Below are 18,360 nucleotides of genomic sequence, written 5' to 3'. Positions count from 1 at the left end.
CACAGGTTCTTGCATCTGTAAAACCATAGGTAGTCCTGGCCATAGTCTATATATCGTCACATTAGACTTGGCGCTGTAGTGCTCTACAACTACAGTATATTACTGTATAGTTCGCCATACACTGCATCTTGCTTGGTCGTGTGTGAGGCACCCCTGGCTATAAAAGCTCAATTACCAGAGAACGAGAAACCCAAATATAATCACTTCCTGGGTTGGGCAATAGTTGGTGCAGCTCCTTATTGTCTTCATATTCCTGAAATAAAGCCCGGAGCTGGGAGTAAGCATCATTAAAATGGAGCATACTGGAATTCTAATTACTTTTTTTTAAATTGCTCTTGGTAATTTGGCAGGACACATGAATTACAGGAACAGTGTAGGAGAAATTGTTAAGTTGAAAACATAGACAGCATACACAACCCGGATTTACTTATCCTAATATATCAGAGCTTTTTTTACTTTATATGTCAATATTTTACTTTGTTTTTCACTTCATAATGACCACTGAAGGAGATGTCAACCTTGCTGTGCAAACTGCTGTTCAACGTACATCTGGGACCACCAGCAGTCAAACGTTTGTCAATATACTACTAATGTCCCTTTTAATACTGTACTATTTTAGAGAGTATTTTGTATTTTTTTTCTTTATCCCCTTCCCGACCTGTGACACAGCATATGCGTCAGGAAAGTCGCTGCCAATCTGACCTGTGAGGCATATGATGTGTCATTAATTGATCGCATTCTTGCTGGTCGGGTGACTGGGGTCAATGAAAGATCACCCGACCCGCAGGCACAGGAGGACTTATACTTAACCCCAGGAGGGGTGGCTTTTCCCCCCCGTGGCTACGATCGCTCTGATTGGCTGTTTGACTTTCAGCAGCCAATCAGAGCAATTGTAATATTTCACCAATGAAATTTGGTGAAATGTTACAGTCCAGCCATGGCCGATGCTGCAATACCATCGGCCATGACTGGAGACCGTGATCTGACCCCCCTCCCCCACCGACTGACGGGGGCGATATGCCACCGTCTGACGGCGGCGATCTGCCGCCGTGAGTATCTGCTCCCCCTCCGCTTCTGATCCCCCCCCCCCCCCCCCGATACCTCCAGAGTCCCGGTGTCCCTCCTGAATCCTCCATGGGCGCCGCAGTCTTCCAAAATGGCGGGTGCATGCACAGTGCGCCCGCCGAATCTGCTGGCAGATTCATTCATTCTTTCCAAGTACATTTTGATCACTGTGATAGACCCTATCACCATGATCAAAATAAAAGTAAATAAACCCCCTGTTTATCACCCCCATAGGTAGGGAAAAATAATGAAATAAAGAAAATATATTTATTTTTATTTTTCGGTTAGGGTTGTGGTTGGAATTAGAGTTAAGCATGTGTTGGGGTTGGGCTTCTGGTTAGGGTTGGGATTAGGGATAGGGGTGTGTTGTGGGATTAGGGGTGTTTTGGGGTTAGGGTTGAGTTAGAATTGAGGGGTTTCCACTATTTAGGCAAATCAGGGGGTCTCCAAACGTGACATGGTGCCACTATTGATTCCAGCCAATTTTGCGTTCAAAAAGTCAAATGGTGCTCCCTCCCTTCCGAGCCCCAACAGGTGCCTAAACAGTGGTTTAACCCCACATTTGGGGTACCAGCGTACTCAGGACAAACTGGACAACAACTTTCCGGGTCCAATTTGACCTGTTACCCTTGTGAAATTAGAGAATTGCGGGCTAAAAAATCATTTTTTGAGGAAAAATTTTTTTTGTTTATTTTCCCAGCTCTGCGTTATAAACTAATGTGAAGCACTTGGGGGTTGAAAGTGTGCCCCACACATCTAGATAAGTTCCTTGGGGGGTCTAGTTTCCAAAATGGGGTCACTTGTTGGGTGGTTTCTACTGTTTAGGCACATCAGGGGCTCTGAAAACGGAGCATGAAGCCCGCAGACCATTCCATCAAATAGGCATTTCAAAATGTCACTACTCCCTTCCGAGCCCCGACGTGTGCCCAAACAGTGGTTCCCCCCACATATGGGGTACCAGCGTACTCAGGACAAACTGGACAACAACTTTTGGGGTCCAATTTTCTCCTGTTACCCCTGTGAAAGTAAAAAATTGTGGGCTAAAAAATCATTTTTTGAGGAAAAAAAATGATTTTTTTTTCATGGCTCTGTTATAAACTTCTGTGACGCACTTGGAGGTTCTGAGTGCACCCCACACATCTACATAAGTTCCTTGGGGGTCTAGTTTACAAAATGGGGTCAATTGTTGGGGAGCTCCAATGTGTAGGTACTCAGGGGCTCTCCATATGCGACATGGTGTCCACTAATGATTGGAGCTAATTTTCCATTCAAAAAGTCAAATGGCGCTCCTTTTCTTCCGAGCCCTGCTGTGCACCCAAACAGTGGTTTATTACCACATATGAGGTATCGGTGTACTCAGGAGAAATTGCCCAACAAATTTTAGGATCCATTTTATCCTGTTGCCTATGTGAAAATGAAAAAATTGAGGCTAAAATAAAATTTTTGTGAAAAAAAAAAAAAGTCCTTTTTCATTTTTACGGCTCAATTTGTGAAGCACCTGGGGGTTCAAAGTGCTCGCTTTGCATCTAGATAAGATCCCTAGGGGATCTACTTTCCAAAATAGTTTAGGCACACAGAGGCTCTCCAAACACGATATGGTATCCACTAACGATTGGAGCTAATTTTCCATTCAAAAAGTCAAATGGCGCTCCTTCCCTTCCGAGTCCTGCCGTGCGCCCAAACAGTGGTTCCCCCCCACATATGGGATTTCAGCGTACTTAGGACACATTGGACAACCACTTTTGGGGTCCACTTTCTCCTTTTACCCTTGGGAAAATAAAAAAATTTGTTGGTAAAAGATCATTTTTGTGACTGAAAAGTTAAATGTTCATTTTTTCCTTCCATGTTGCTTCTACCGTGAAACACTTGAAGGGTTAATAAACTTCTTTAATCTGGATTTGAGCACCTTGAGGAGTTCAGTCTTTAGAATGGTGTCACTTTTGGTTATTTTCAGCCATATAGACCCCTCAAACTGACTTCAAATGTGAGGTGGTCCCTAAAACAAAAATGGTTTTGTAAATTTTGTTGTAAAAATGAGAAATCGCTGGTCAACTTTTAACCCTTATAACGTCCTAACTAAATAAATTTTGTTTCCAAAATTGTGCTGATGTAAAGTAGACATGTGGGAAATGTTATTTATTAACTATTTTGTGTCACATATAACTCTGTGGTTTAACGGAATAAAAATTCAAATTTGAAAACTGCGAAATTTTTCCCAAATTTCCGTTTTGTTTTTTTTTCACAAACGCAAAAATTATTGACCTAAATTTACCACTAACATGATGCTCAATGTGTCACGAAAAAACATTCTCCAAATCGCTAGGATCCGTTGAAGCGTACCGGAGTTATTACCTCATAAAGGGACACTGGTCAGAATTGCAAAAAATGGCCAGGTCATTAAGATCAAAATAGGCTGGGTCATGAAGGGGTTAATTCAATTACCGGAGATGTTTCCACTTCTTAAATGGATACATTTGCAAATTGTGTGTAAAAACAATTTTAACTTGTATTTAAAAATCTTTTGTGTTCTCCAGAGCTGAAAGATTTATAATTTTAATATTTAGAGCTTGTTGCCTAAGTTACGGTTACCTGTACAGTACATTTGAGGTGGACGTTTTCCTAAGCAATGAGAGTAATTACAAGCTCATTGCTTTTGAGCTTGCAAGCGCAGCACTAAGACCGGACTCTACGCTTCTCCAATACTTCAGTGGCAAAGCTGCCTCTTCTATCAGCATGGAAGAACGCACAATTCACACCCACAGGTGCATCCATGCCCTTGGCCTGACCTGTCAATCTTCAGGATTACATCGCCCCCTGGCCAGCAGGAAGCCATGAGGCAAAGGACTGGGTGAATGGCAAAGTTAAAACTGTAAGACAGCCCATATAAAGCTCTCTCAGCAGCCCCCAAAAGGTTGATAACCAGAAGCAATAGCTTGTACGCACCTCTCCTCAGCCTGAAGCAATAGGGTGTGTGCACACGTTGCAGATTATGCTGCAGTGTACAGTACCATTCTAATCTAGGTAAAACCAAAACCGCTGTGCACATGCTGCGGATTTTTCCGCACAGATTTGCTGCAGATTTGAATCCGCAGCATGTCAATTCTTTGTGCCGAATCTGCAGCGTTTTTACACCTCGATTATAGAAATCCGTAGGTGTAAAAACGCAGGGGAAATCCACACAAAATCTTCAGATAATCCGCAGTAAATCTGCACTAGATCCGCAGGTAAAACGCAGGGCTTTTTACCTGCGGATTTAGCAAAATCTGCAATGTGTGCATATACCCATAATCTACACTTGGCTATATAGGACTTGTAGCTGAGCAGTTTAGTGTATTTTATGCCTTTTTTTTTTTTTTGTTGATGAGGCTGTTGCATGACCTGTTAAGACAGTGGCTCGCTCATGAATGAGTTTTGTATGCAGCATGATTTTTCAGGCAGTTGGGTAATTTGCTCTCTCCACTGTCTGGATTATAAAAATGTTATTGTAGCATTTAAAACATTATAGATCATGCGTTAGACTGAGACCTGGAAATGTGATCAAAGGCTGCAAATACAACCTGTTACTACCCATAGCTGGTAGCAGTGCAGGCTGCATGTGTTAAACTGATATGTTGTGACAAATGGTTGATTGTAAAGTAAACTGCTTTATTCTGATATATGGGAGAGGGGTTGTGCTGGTCACTGACTAGCATTGTGTATGATGAAGGCTTTAGAGATCCAAAGTGCATGGCCTTTCTTTTACAGAAACTTGTTTTGTTTTCCAATAGTTACAGTACATACACTCAATTCCTGGAAGAAAAAAAAAAAAAAAACCTTCAAAAAAAATTCCTTCTGTACTCAGCTGTTTCCATCAGTCCCATAGGCGACCATCACTAATGACAGCTCTTAGCTTTCCTAATGTTTTCCAATTTAAGTGAATTACTTTGTTAAAGGCAGCTTTATAAATTACAGTTTGGCCCTTTTGGGGAAAAAAGGGTGACAACCCTCATGCAATGGGTTGTATTAATTACAATATTGTACTGAGAGTTTTCATAAAGGACTTTACTTTACAACATGCTTTCATATTTTAAAGGGAACAGATTTTTAAGTTAAAGGGGTTGTCCCATTCAATAGATCTTGGAATAATAACTTCCACAATTGGTTGTGTTTTATATAAAAAAAGAAAATGTTCCTGTGCTAAAATAATCTTGTAAATGTGCCCCTGCTGTGTATGTATGTGGCTGTGTCTGATCGTTCAGGATAATAGTCTGGTCATAACACAGCTCTCCTGTGCAGGGTAGGATACAAAAGACAAGATACAGACAGGACTGCACGGGATCAAAAATAATTATTCCTTTGAGGTTAAACATTTTTCAAAAAATGGGCAGGAAAATGTTTTAGATCGCCAAAAGAATCAGCTGTGGTCCCATGCATGCTGTGCTAACTGTATTTTCTCAACCCCAAAAATACACTTTTTACTTTAAATGCATTCCATTGTGGAAATTATTTTATTATTCCAAGATGGAATGATTAAAAATCAACTTTAAAATGTACTTTGTTAATGAGGAAAAATTTGCCTTGAGATAAGTTGTGCCTTTTGTAGTGTCAATAGTTTGTTTTATGGACTCTTCATGGTTCTCATTTTTCAAGTCTCATCTATTTTGCGCCATCTGTTTTATTTTTTTTTTCTTCAGTATCTGCAGAACTCAAATAGTTAATAAGAGGCTGGATTGAAGAGGATTTGAGAAAGTTTTATTCTATTTTTATTTTTAATGTGCATAAAAGAGAAATGTTGTTAAATAACCAAGTGTGTATTCTCATATGCGCTGGGGAAAAACATTTGTGTCCTTGGTTCTTATTGTTCAGGTATTTTTTTTTTTTTTAAAGAAAAGTCCATACAGCGCTTTTTTTTTTTTTTTTTTTTTTTTTAACAGTTTGTATAGAAAGACAGATTTAAACCCGAGACTCAGACAAAATGTGAAATACGGCGCTAAAAGATGTCACTTACGGTATTATCCAGTGTGTGTGTCCTTGCTTTCAAATGAAAGCAATGAAGGAAAAACACAACTAAATTATTGCTTACTGGGGACGGACCTGTAAATTCCCTCAAACAAACATATATATTGTAGTCAAGGTTACTAAAATATTGTGCGTAACCACAATCAGTATACAGTAAAGATGTACAGTAAGTTTTTGATAAAAGTTGCTTTATTTTAGATGTAGCTGAAAGAAATCCCTGCAAACTTGTTTTCAATTGGACCACCAAAGCTTTTATTACTGATCATAGATGACTTTTGCAGAAAATCGATGGTATTCTGCTAGAGAATATTTTTAAGTATTGTAGGTTTTTCTCATAGCCATTTCAAAAACATTTCTAAATAAAAAGCTGATTCAATTTATTTATTTTTTTCAAACCAATAATTACTTTCTGTATTGATCCTGAGTTACATCTGATATTATACTTAATAGCTGCACTCACTATTCTGATGGTCCAGTCACTGTAAATAAATTACACTACTGATCCTGTGTACATCCTGTATTATACTCCAGAGCTGCACTCACTATTCTGCTGGTGCAGTCACTGTGTACATACATTACATTACTGATCCTGTGTACATCCTGTATTATACTCCAGAGCTGCACTCACTATTCTGCTGGTGCAGTCACTGTGTACATACATTACATTACTGATCCTGAGTTACCTCCTGTATTATACTCCAGAGCTGAACTCACTATTCTGCTGGTGCAGTCACTGTGTACATACATTACATTACTGATCCTGAGTTACATCCTGTATTATACCCCAGAGCTGCACTCACTATTCTGCTGGTGCAGTCACTGTGTACATACATTACTGATCCTAAGTTACATCCTGTATTATACTCCAGAGCTGCACTCACTATTTTGCTGGTTCAGTTACTGTGTACGTACATTACTGATCCTGAGTTACATCCTGTATTATACTCCAGAGCTGCACTCACTATTCTGTTATTGCAGTCACTGTGTACGTACATTACATTACTTATCCTGTACTGATCCTGAGTTACCTCCTATATTATACTCCAGAGCTGCGCTCAATATTCTGCTGGTCAAATCACTTTGTACATGCATTACTTTTCCTGATCACTTCTAAATTTTAACAAAAATAGACTATAGTCACACAGCCATCATAGGTTTGGTTTGCAGGTGTCTTTCCTTAGCAGGAAGAATACTGCATTATTCAGCACAATTCTTCCCGTTAAAAAAAAAAAACAAAAAAAAAAAAACAAATTTTGGAAATCTGATTAATACTATTATAGGTTAATGTGGTGCCCCATGGCACCAGTGTATTTTATGGCAGATTCAGTACTGTCTCTGCTTTTATTCGGGAGAGGGGAGTAAAGTGTGGCACACACTACACCCCACCCTTTTTTCCCAACACATTTATTATTATTATTGTGCATTTGTATAGCGCCATCTATTCCATGGCGCTTTACATATGATAAGGGGAAATATAGACAAGTGCAATAAACATGTGTAAGACAAGGGACACACAAGTACATAATGAGAGGTGACCCTGCCCCCGAGGACTCAGAGTCTACAGGGATGGGTGAGGATACAGTAGGAGAGGGTAGAGCAGGTCATGCGGTGGTTCCGTAGACCGAGGATCATTGCAGGCTGTAGGCTTGTCGGAACAGGTGGGTCTTCAGGTTCTTCTTGAAGGTTTCCATTGATGGCGAGAGTCTGATGTGTTGCGGCACATAGTTCCAGAGTATGGGGGAAGCACGGGAGAAGTCTAGTATGCGGTTGCATTTAAAAAAAAAATTAATAAAATCCCCAGCTGTCAGTATTTTATACAGTTAGGTCCATATATATATTTGGACAGACAGTATTTTTCTAATTTTGGTTCTAGACATTACCACAATGAATTTTAAACAAAACAATTCAGATGCAGTTGAAGTTCAGACTTTCGGCTTTCATTTGAGGCTATCCACATTAAAATTGCATGAAGGGTTTAGGAGTTTCAGCTCCTTAACATGTGCCACCCTGTTTTTAAAAAGACCAAAAGTAATTGGACAGATTAAATAATTGTAAATAAAATGTTCATTTCTAGTACTTGGTTGAAAACCCTTTGTTGGCAATGACTGCCTGAAGTCTTGAACTTGTGGACATCACCAGACGCTGTTTCCTCCTTTTTGATGCTCTGCCAGGCCTTCACTGCGGTGGTTTTCAGTTGCTGTTTGTTTGTGGGCCTTTCTGTCTGAAGTTTAGTCTTTAACAAGTGAAATTCATGCTCAATTGGGTTGAGATCAGGTGACTGACTTGGCCATTCAAGAATATTCCACTTCTTTGCTTTAATAAACTCCTGGGTTGCTTTGGCTTTGTTTTGGGTCATTGTCCACCTGTAGTATAAAATGACGACCAATCAGTTTGGCTGCATTTGGCTGGATCTGAGCACACAGTATGGCTCTGAATACCTCAGAATTCATTCGGCTGCTTCTGTCCTGTGTCACATCATCAATAAACACTAGTGACCCAGTGCCACTGGCAGCCATGCATGCCCAAGCCATCACACTGCCTCCGCCGTGTTTTACAGATGATGTGGTATGCTTTGGATCATGAGCTGTACCATGCCTTCGCCATACTTTTCTCTTTCCATCATTCTGGTAGAGGTTGATCTTGGTTTCATCTGTCCAAAGAATGTTCTTCCAGAACTGTGCTGGCTTTTTTAGATGTTTTGTAGCAAAGTCCAGCCTAGCCTTTTTATTCTTGATGCTTATGAGTGGCTTGCACCGTGCAGTGAACGCTCTGTATTTACTTTCATGCAGTCTTCTCTTTATGGTAGATTTGGATATTGATACGCCTACCTCCAGGAGAGTGATGGTCACTTGGTTGGCTGTTGTGAAGGGGTTTCTCTTCACCATGGAGACTATTCTGTGATCATCCTCCACTGTTGTCTTCCGTGGGTGCCCAGGTCTTTTTGCATTGATGAGTTCACCAGTGCTTTCTTTCTTTCTCAGGATGTACCAAACTGTAGATTTTGCCACTCCTAATGTTGTAGCAATTTCTCGGATGGGTTTTTTCTGTTTTTGCAGCTTAAGAATGGATTGTTTCACCTGCATGGAGAGCTCCTTTGACCGCATGTTTCCTTCACAGCAAAACCTTCCAAATGCAAGCACCACACCTCAAAACAACTCCAGGCCTTTTATCTGCTTAATTGAGAATGACATAACGAAGGGATTGCCCACACCTGTCCATGAAATAGCCTTGGAGTCAATTGTCCAATTATTTAAGGACCCTTCAAAAACAGCGTGGCACATGTAAAGGAGCTGAAACTCCTAAACCCTTCATCCAATTTTAATGTGATACCCTGAAATAAAAGCTGAAAGTCTGAACTTCAACTGCATCTGAATTGTTTTGTTTAAATTTCATTGTGGTAATGTCTAGAACCAAAATTAGAAAAATGTTGTCTATGCCCAAATATATATGGACCTAACTGTATGACCCTGTTTTACAAGCCCCAAAATGAATATAGATCCCACAACAAACCTTTAAATATATATATATTTTTAAATGTACACCCCACACGAGATCTTCCTGTAAACAGATTCTACACACTAGCACCACTCTCAGCAAACAGACCCTCGCCAGTTGATTTGTAACTCTTAGGGTGTGTGCACACGTTGCGGATTGTGCTGCGAATTTTTCCACGCAGATTTGGGAAAATCTGCAGGGTAAGTCCGCAGGTCAAAAGTCTTTCGTATTAGCCTGCGGTTTGAAACCGTTGCAGATTCCGCACAAAGTGACATGCTGCGGTTTTGAAACTGCAGCAAATCCATGCGGAAGAATCCGCACCATGTGCACTGCGTTTTGTTTTCCATTGAAAATAAAGGTACTGTACACCGCAGCAAAAACTGCTGCGGGTCCGCAGGGCCAAATCCGCTGCAGATCAGCAGCAGAATCCGCAACGCGTGCACACACCCTTAGACAAGGTATCAGCCACTTTATGCACTACAGTGGTTGTGAGACTACATCTCCCAGCATTTTCAGGCAGCTGTTTAGATATTTTGGAAGTTGGTAGCTGTCAGAGCAGCTGGAGTGTTGGACATTGTTGAGCCTTGCCATGGACTCCTAAAGCCATTGAGGGTTTATTTTTCCATGTCTAGTTAAAATTTAGTTTTGCCAAGTCTTTATTGATTGTCATAACAAATCACAAAACTGTTTGACATTATCAGAGGTCCTGAGTGATAAATCTGCGTATTTGGGCTGGAATTAATCTCCACTGCAAACATCACAATTAATGTGTCACAAGAGGGAAATAATAATAAATTACAAAAAAAATTGAGGTTAAAAGTGAGTAAGAAAGCCCTTCTGCTCATCACTCCAAGTCTGGGAATGTTCAAAATGAATAGGATTATGGGTACTCTGGCGCATATTGAGGATTTCTATCTATACCTAAAAATGGAAAGGAAGCATTGCTGAAATGTTCTCCTCTTACCTATAGGCTATGGGAGCCTGTGTGGACTTGCAGCTGTGTTTTGACATTGTTGTAATTGTGCCTCTGTGGTCATACATCCAGAAAACACGGAAGAAATCCAGCAGAAAATGTTTGTCATGAATGGGGGAAATAAACAAAATGTACAACTAGATTCTTCCTCCATTCTGTCTATTCCAGACATCACTATGTTCAGCTGTCAGGCATTATCTTTCTAAAGGAGGGAAACAGTCAGACAGAGGGGTAAATTATTGACCAATGCATCTGTTGTCCATTGCCATATTGATACAAATGCGTTTTCTCTGCATAGAGTTTGGGTAAGGCACCCATTTGTGGTCAATGGCTGATCATATTATGACCAGGATGAATGGCAATCTGAACTTCAGAGTGCCAGTCACTCATTTGCAATTTTTTTCCCTTTTAAGCTGCAAACAGAAGCAAGTCTGGTCTGTGGTTGATTTTTTTTTTTTTTTATTTTTTTTTTTATACTTGTTTGTGGTCCAGCACAAACTAGTGGTATTGATTTATAGACATGTTGTGGCTTGGTGATTGTGGACAATACGGGACTCGAGTTTGAGGAACTGTTGAGGGCCAATGATCATCTACTTAATAGACCACTGCTTGAAATGGGGTCAGAAATTTGTTGCCCTTGGTGTGATTCGAAAGCCAATTCAATTTTATTGACCAAAGCGTCAAATAAGATCATCACATATTACTGTAGGAATGAAGCCATGTATTTTCATTAGTAGATCTCCCCCAGTGTAGATCAGGGCATTTGACTATGTAGGACCCTCTTTAGGGTATACTCAAACACAGCAGAATTTGTTAGTCATGTATTAGCCCCATTCGGCTGAACCTTTCAGAAATCTGTGCCCACAGATAAAACTGATTTCTTGTTTCAAGAGTTTTTGACTATGAATCTGCCCTTATTGTGGGGTCTTCCGGTGGGTGATGCAGGTACCTCCCATTGCAAGATGCACATATTGTGCATTTCTCATACAGGACTACTTTTTTTTTTTTTTCTTCCAGCTGAATGTCTGTGCAACAGGAACACACGGTCAATGCTGATGGACATTGTGTGGATATTCATATGAACAGATTCACATTCAGTCTCTGCAGGTATTGAATTCCTATTGACCCCAATTTCCAGCAGAAAGTCGCTATACATAGCCATCTTTAGGAGTCCTCCCCCTCAAGAGTCTTGTAGCTGCTAAATTGGATTTGTCAGTGAATAAAATGTCAGCTGCTTCAGGACCGGGTGCACAATGGCCGCTCTACTCCCCCCTTTGTAGGCAGAGTTTCAGTAACAATTGACGGATTTTAGAAGTTGCAGAGATCATTGTGATTTGGAGGGAAGCATTGAGGAGAGTCCAGAGTATGCTGTGCACAGCTGGTTAGCAGCAGGCGTTCAGTACAAGGCGAGGTCACACCTAGTTCATCCTGCTGTTTCACTGCTGATTGACAGCCATGAAACACTAATATAATTAAACAAAGCTCTTGAAACGTAGAAAAGCTCATTTCAATTTCCATCTTTTAAATGAAAGAAGAAAAAGGCCACACAGAGCAGGAGATGATTATTATTCAATGCATCACTTTATTCTGGTATGTAACAGGTGGAAACCCAACAGCTCCTACAATAAGGATGTTCTCCTTGCCTTTACTGCAGAGGTGTATGCATACATATGTAGGTTTACATGTACAAGTCAGCTGGGAAAGGCGCCTCTAAGAGGGGTGAGTCTATCCGGAGCCTTCATCCTCTGTGTACCAAAATAATAAAGTTGTTGCAAAAAGCTCCTCTGAATACTCAACACAAATGGGTGCCATATAATACCACACTTATACTGCGGTGTCCACTTGCAACTACCTCCCAATAGGTTCTCTCTTAGATAAGCGAATGTCCAAAGTGACTTTTTTCTTATTTACTTTTGCCTACCAAGCTGCCACTTTTAATGTGGTAGAAGTGTATTAGTCTTACAAATAAAGGCCCCGCCTTGCATAACGAGATCGTTAGCGAGATCGCTGAAATGTCACAGATTTTATGACGCAACAGCGACCTCGCCAGTGATCTCGCTACATAGCGGCGACACCCCCCTCCCCCGCGGGATATCGATGATCGTGCTCGAATGTCCTGGGCCATTTTTTTGATCGCTGGTGTCCCGCTGGCCAGCGCGCATCGCTGTGTTTGACGCCGACGAGCGACCTCGTTGGCGACGCAGAATTCAGGGACACAGGCATGAGTCTCGCTGCTGTGTGACAAGGTACCAATGACCACCGAGGTCGTTATACTGATTGCTTAATCGTTGCTGCGTCTTTGAGCAGATCTGCCTGTTTGACAGCTTACTAGCGACCATGTAGCGACGTACCAGCGATCCTTACCAGGTCGTATTGTTGTCGGGATCGCTGGAGCGTCGCTTAGTGTAACGGTACCCTTAGTTTAAGCTGTGTCCCCCTAACTCGCTTATGTGGTCTATTCACAAAACGCTTACATCCTAATTTGACAGCACCGTATGACAAAATTTTACATGTTTGATAACGTTGTTTGTCATATGGAAGTTGTACAACCACAAATTATATGTGCAGCAAGAAATACACAGGTATGTGATTGTGTAGGTGTGGATAAAGTATGTGAGTATTCTTGTAGACATGGTTCACAACATACTCCATTGCCATATATGAAAACATTAAGAAAGGAGCGTTGTAGGTTTGTGTGTGATATAGAAATATATAGATATACACCTGTACTTTGTTTCTCCCCCACCTCATTGTAGATTGTAAGCTCTCACGAGCAGGGTTGTCTAATTTTGCTTTAATTGTATTGTTAACGTTGTTACTTATGACTTGTTTGGAACTGTTAAACTGTAAAGCGCTGTGAATATGTTGGCGCTATATAAATAAATATTATTATTATTATTATTATTATTATATAGATAGATATTCCCCCTCCACCCCAGAATAATATCGCATTTGTGAAACTGGTCTAATTGATGTGGGTAAGACTGATTCCATGGGGATTAACTACTCTAACCACCTGCTGCAGTTATAGATTTTACTTCACGCTGTTGAACTTGTTTATTAATGATACTGGATTTTGGGTCAGAAGTCTTGTCCATCTCTTCCCTCTTCAGGCAAGTGCCTGAGGTGTTACTGACTGTGGTGAGGAGTGCTTTCTCATTTTTGCTCATTGAGTTATCGAGGGTCATCTCTCTCTCTCTCCTCACTCCCTTCTCTGGTTTCTTTAGCTTTTGTTTAAGTACCAAATAGGCTCTGTCACTAAGGGGTTAATTTTCTCTTTAGCATAAATATAGCTATGATGAAAAGTTTTTACAAGCCGTTGTTTCCTCTGATAACACCTGACGGGCACTATGAACCCATTTTCCTCAGTGTTTTTTGGTACTGTATGTGCAGGTAATGTGCAGAGCGGATTGCACACTCTGGTTTTGTGGAGGAGATTTTATTTGTTGCTAATTTCTATTTTGGTGGGATGTTTTTTTTCCTTCTACCTTGAGAGCCGCTTCCCTTTCAGATTTGTAATCTAGAATACTACACAGGAAAGGGCCTTGAGCGGCCAAGTCCTGCTGAGCGTTTTTTTTTTTCCAAGCCCGTGAAAAGAATGAATAATTCAGCAGTAAGCATGCCTACAGCCGCCCATTTGGGAGCTTTGATCTGCGAATCAGGTGGCCGCATGAATGCCCTTATTGTCATGTTATGTGTACACAGTGTGTGAATTATTGAAAATAGTGAGGCCTGAGCCTCAGCTGGTAGAGATTACAGTGCAGGCATGCTGGGTGAGGGCTGTAATTGAAAGTCCCCAGATGCTGATTATTGGCCCTTGTCACATGACCTCCTTCAGTAAAGCCCCCTCTGCACAGAGTGCAGGGACTGATCAAACCTCTCCTCCCATACACCGCAGTATGAGCTCTCTACCAAAGCACCTGCTTGTAATATTTTCACAATTCTGTTCTTATTGTGCACCCGACTTACTGCCTGGAACTACTTAACTCGTCGGTGACTTCCAAAGCTCAATCTACCACCCCACCCCCCCTTTTTTTTCTTGGCGCTTCAAAGACTATTGTGACTAAAGGTACTGTCACACTTAGCGATGCATGAGCGATCCCGACCAGCGATATGACACAGTCAGGATTGCTGGTACATCGCTAAGTGGTCGCTAGTGAGCTGCCAAACAGGCAGATCTCACCAGCGACATCGCAGCGGTCGGGGGTCGCTACTCGCCTGTCAGACGAGGCAATCCTGACGTTCTCCCACTCGTGTCGATACGTCGCTCGTCGGCGCCAGCAGGAAGCAGCCGACGAGAAATGGACGTGGACGTTCTCGCGCGATCAACGATAATCAGCGGGGGAGCCGGTCGGAGGTAAGTATCAGACATAGCTATATCGCTAGCAATATCGCTGCAACGTCACAAAAACCAGTGATGTTATAGCGATATTGCTAGCGATATCGCTTAAGCCCCCGTTACACACTGCGATATCGCTAGCAATATCGCTGTAAAGTCACTGATTTTGTGACGTTGCAGCGATATTGCTGCATGTGCTACTTACCTCCGACCGGCTCCCCCGCTGGTTATCACTGATCGCGCGAGAAGCTGCTGGATCATTCCTCGTCGGCCACTTCTTGCGGCGCTTCCTGCTGTGACGATGAGCGACGCGTGGAGCCGGGCGGGAGGACGCAGGATCGCCGCGTCTGACAGGTAAGTAGCGATCCCCGACCCCTGCTATGTCGCTGGTGAGATCTGCCTGTGTGGCAGCTCACTAGCGACCACCTAGCGATTCACCAGCGATCCTGACCGCATCATATCGCTGGTCGGGATCGCTGGTGAGTCGCTAGGTGTAACGGTACCCTTAGTGTGACGGGGCGTTTAGAGGATTTTGTTGTACAGTGAAGGGGAAGCTTAGACTTCAGAAGCGTGCCAATTGGCCTTTATGATGGGTGAGGCGGGAGATTCAAGATAAAGTTGGGTTAACGGTTTTAGCTTTTGCTGTGAAAAACGGATCACAATGCAGAAGCTTGTATCACCAAATCGATGAAAACTTCTGGGTGGATGATTATTTGGGAGGCTCCTTTGTGCTTTTTATTTGCACACTCAGTTGGGGGGTGTTTCCTATAATTCTGCCAGATTTGTGATTGCTGCTGACCAACTACATCTAGTAAGAGGCGTGGAGCAAGAGAATTGGGTGCAGTATCCCGATACAAGGGAGAAGAGAAACCTTCTCAGACTTCACTTTCAAAGCTTCCTTACACCTAGACATACTGAGTAATCTCACAAAGAAAAAAAAAAAAGTTTAGCTATGAAAGTCCATGGGTGATGCATACAACTGTATGGCATGGTCGCATATGGAGCACATTTAGTGCTCACCTTTTCAGATTTCATGGCACGCACATGCAAATGTAAACATTTTGCATGATGTGAACTCAAGACCCTGTGTGTATTTGTGGAGTGTAAACCACACAGACCCCTTTGCAGAGGTTGGACCTGATCAGGTGTACCAAGTGCTGTGTACAGTAAATTCCTCAGTGAGTGAGTTGTGATGTGAAAAAAAACAAGCAAAACATATGTATAATTATTTATGTTCACTCTACAATTGTTCTTTGTTCCTACTATATTTTCTTATTTTAGTCTAGGATGTTTCGCTCAGGTATAAGTGACTAGGCAGAAGTGCTCGCTCTTCTAGCAGGCACTGTCTGCATTGATTATTGCAGTGTTTGCACAGGCGGTGTGTTATGTAATAGTGTATCGTGTTGCACCACACAGAAGTGTCAGATCAATGTTGTTTGCACTATGTACCTTGGGAGTTTTAGGTCATTGTACAGTCCCTTGATATGTTTCTGGATAGCAAAGCTTGTTATGTCTGTGATCTCCTCTTATATTTACTCTCTAAGGTGACTAGAAATTCTCAGCATTCCAGGCAGACGAACTGATGTTTACACACAATGTCACAGGCGACCAGGACTGAGCAGGACAACAATCCTTGACACCCTGCATACCATGTACTAGCTGAAATCCTTTTATTTTACATCCCCTTCTAAATAACCTGAAAGTACAAAGTGATGTGCAGTTATTCTACAGTTGTAAGACCTGGATCTCATGTGCTGTGCTTCATACTCTGATGTTGGATCTTTTTGGCTTCTGATATTTTCTTCCTATGTAGTTCAGCTATGCTGACTGGCTAAGTGTTCACCTTATTGTTGCATTGTTTCACTGGACACCTTTTTATATGTGGTATCGTTATGTATTGGCTAGTCATTCTTATTTGAGTTTACCCTAGGAGGACTTGTCATCAAGTGAAAAGTGGCCAGGCTTAGCCTTTTTTATTTATTCCCCTCAGTATTCCATTTTTTATCTTTTGTTAATCCGCCATGTGGCTCCAGAGATTTTATGGTGTTTACAAGGGGGTTCGCTCACAGGATTGTCTGGGATGTCTTTTTTTTTTTTATGCTGCTTTGCATAACTTCACTGTACATTAAAAAAAAAAAAAAAAATCCCGTATCTGTTGAAGTGTATGGCAGCTGTAAGAAAAAGGGGAAAAAAACCCTGAATACTCCAAAAAGCAGTGGGAGTTAAAATAAGCCAAAATGCGGACTTTTAACTTGGTGAACGGTCCTAAGTAAAGGCCTCTATACCCATCATTGAATGCGTCGATATTACAATATTCAGCATGTCTGATTACACACTGACTTCCTTTGGTTCTCAGCGAGCTAAGTTATCAATATAGAAGTCTGGCAACAACTCTGTAGTAATGATCAGACGAGATCGACCGTTCGAGCACTACGGTGTACAGAGGAGTTTAGAGATATGGCTGCCGAACAAACCATCACTGGGACAACAGCCATCTATTGTCTATGGGGGCCATTGCAGTGGAAGTTCCATAGAAGAATTATGACATGACTGTAGCATTTTCTCTGTTAATGTCGATGATGGCCAATTTCTGTATAAAGCTATTTACACCTTGAGTATCTGATGAGTATATAGGAGGGCTTCCTAGGCTTAAATCCACATGAGGTCCATTTACTTTTCGCATCCAATGCAATCAAGTTGTGTTTTTTTTTTTGTTTTTAAACTTCTTATACTGTGTATCTTCTGAAAATGAAATAAACAACGCAAGAATGATGCATACAAATTATTCTTGCAGATTTGTAACAGAGAAATCATTGGATAGGTGAAGAGCCCTTTTGGTTGAGCAGATAGTGGCTGTGAACACCAACATCTCTATTAGATAAGCTGACCAGAGTTCTGTGCACACAGGATGACTATTTTTTCTGTGCACCTACAATCTTCACTTTATTGGCAGCAGGACTGTGGAGTCAGTAAGCCAAAACTCCCAACGCCTCAATTTCTCTGACTTCCCATTCTGACTTCACAGCACTGATCACTGCTGAGCTTGTACATAAAGTGCACCACAGATTCATCTCCACTAAAAGCCGAGATCGTTGGATCAGGAATAGAACAGACATTTATAGGACATTTCATAACTTTCTCAAATTCTTATGAAAACATTTGCTGCACATCCTGCATTGAACTACTGTACCCAATTTATTATATATTTTAGGAGCCTGACTCTGACTCCCCCCAAAATGGACACAGACTCCATGACTCCAACTCTACAGCCTTGATTACCGCACATCCACAGGGCAATGTGCTGCTGATAACCATTATTTTAATGCTGGAATGAGCTATCCAATTATGTGATGAACAATCTTTCTGGTCATTCGTGGAGTATTGCTGGCATGTTTACACAAGTTGATAATCAGTGAATATGCACTCTAACAAACACTTAAAGTATTTGATTATTGGCTCTCCTAAATAAGCCTTGATTCATTTTCAGCAG

The 18,360-nt window shown here is 41.4% G+C and overlaps 1 protein-coding gene across 3 annotated transcripts in view; it reads left to right on the top strand.

Moving 5' to 3' along the window:
• Positions 1-18,360, top strand: part of TEAD1 (TEA domain transcription factor 1) — a 268,582-nt gene that overhangs the window by 169,702 nt on the left and 80,520 nt on the right. The window lies entirely within an intron of this gene.

This window comes from Dendrobates tinctorius, unplaced genomic scaffold, assembly GCF_039654945.1.
Source record: "Dendrobates tinctorius isolate UK_male_01 unplaced genomic scaffold, ASM3965494v1 ptg000059l, whole genome shotgun sequence".
NCBI lineage: Eukaryota > Metazoa > Chordata > Amphibia > Anura > Dendrobatidae > Dendrobates > Dendrobates tinctorius.
Note: the sequence above shows the minus strand (reverse complement) of the source record. Positions and strands in the feature narration are given on the sequence as shown.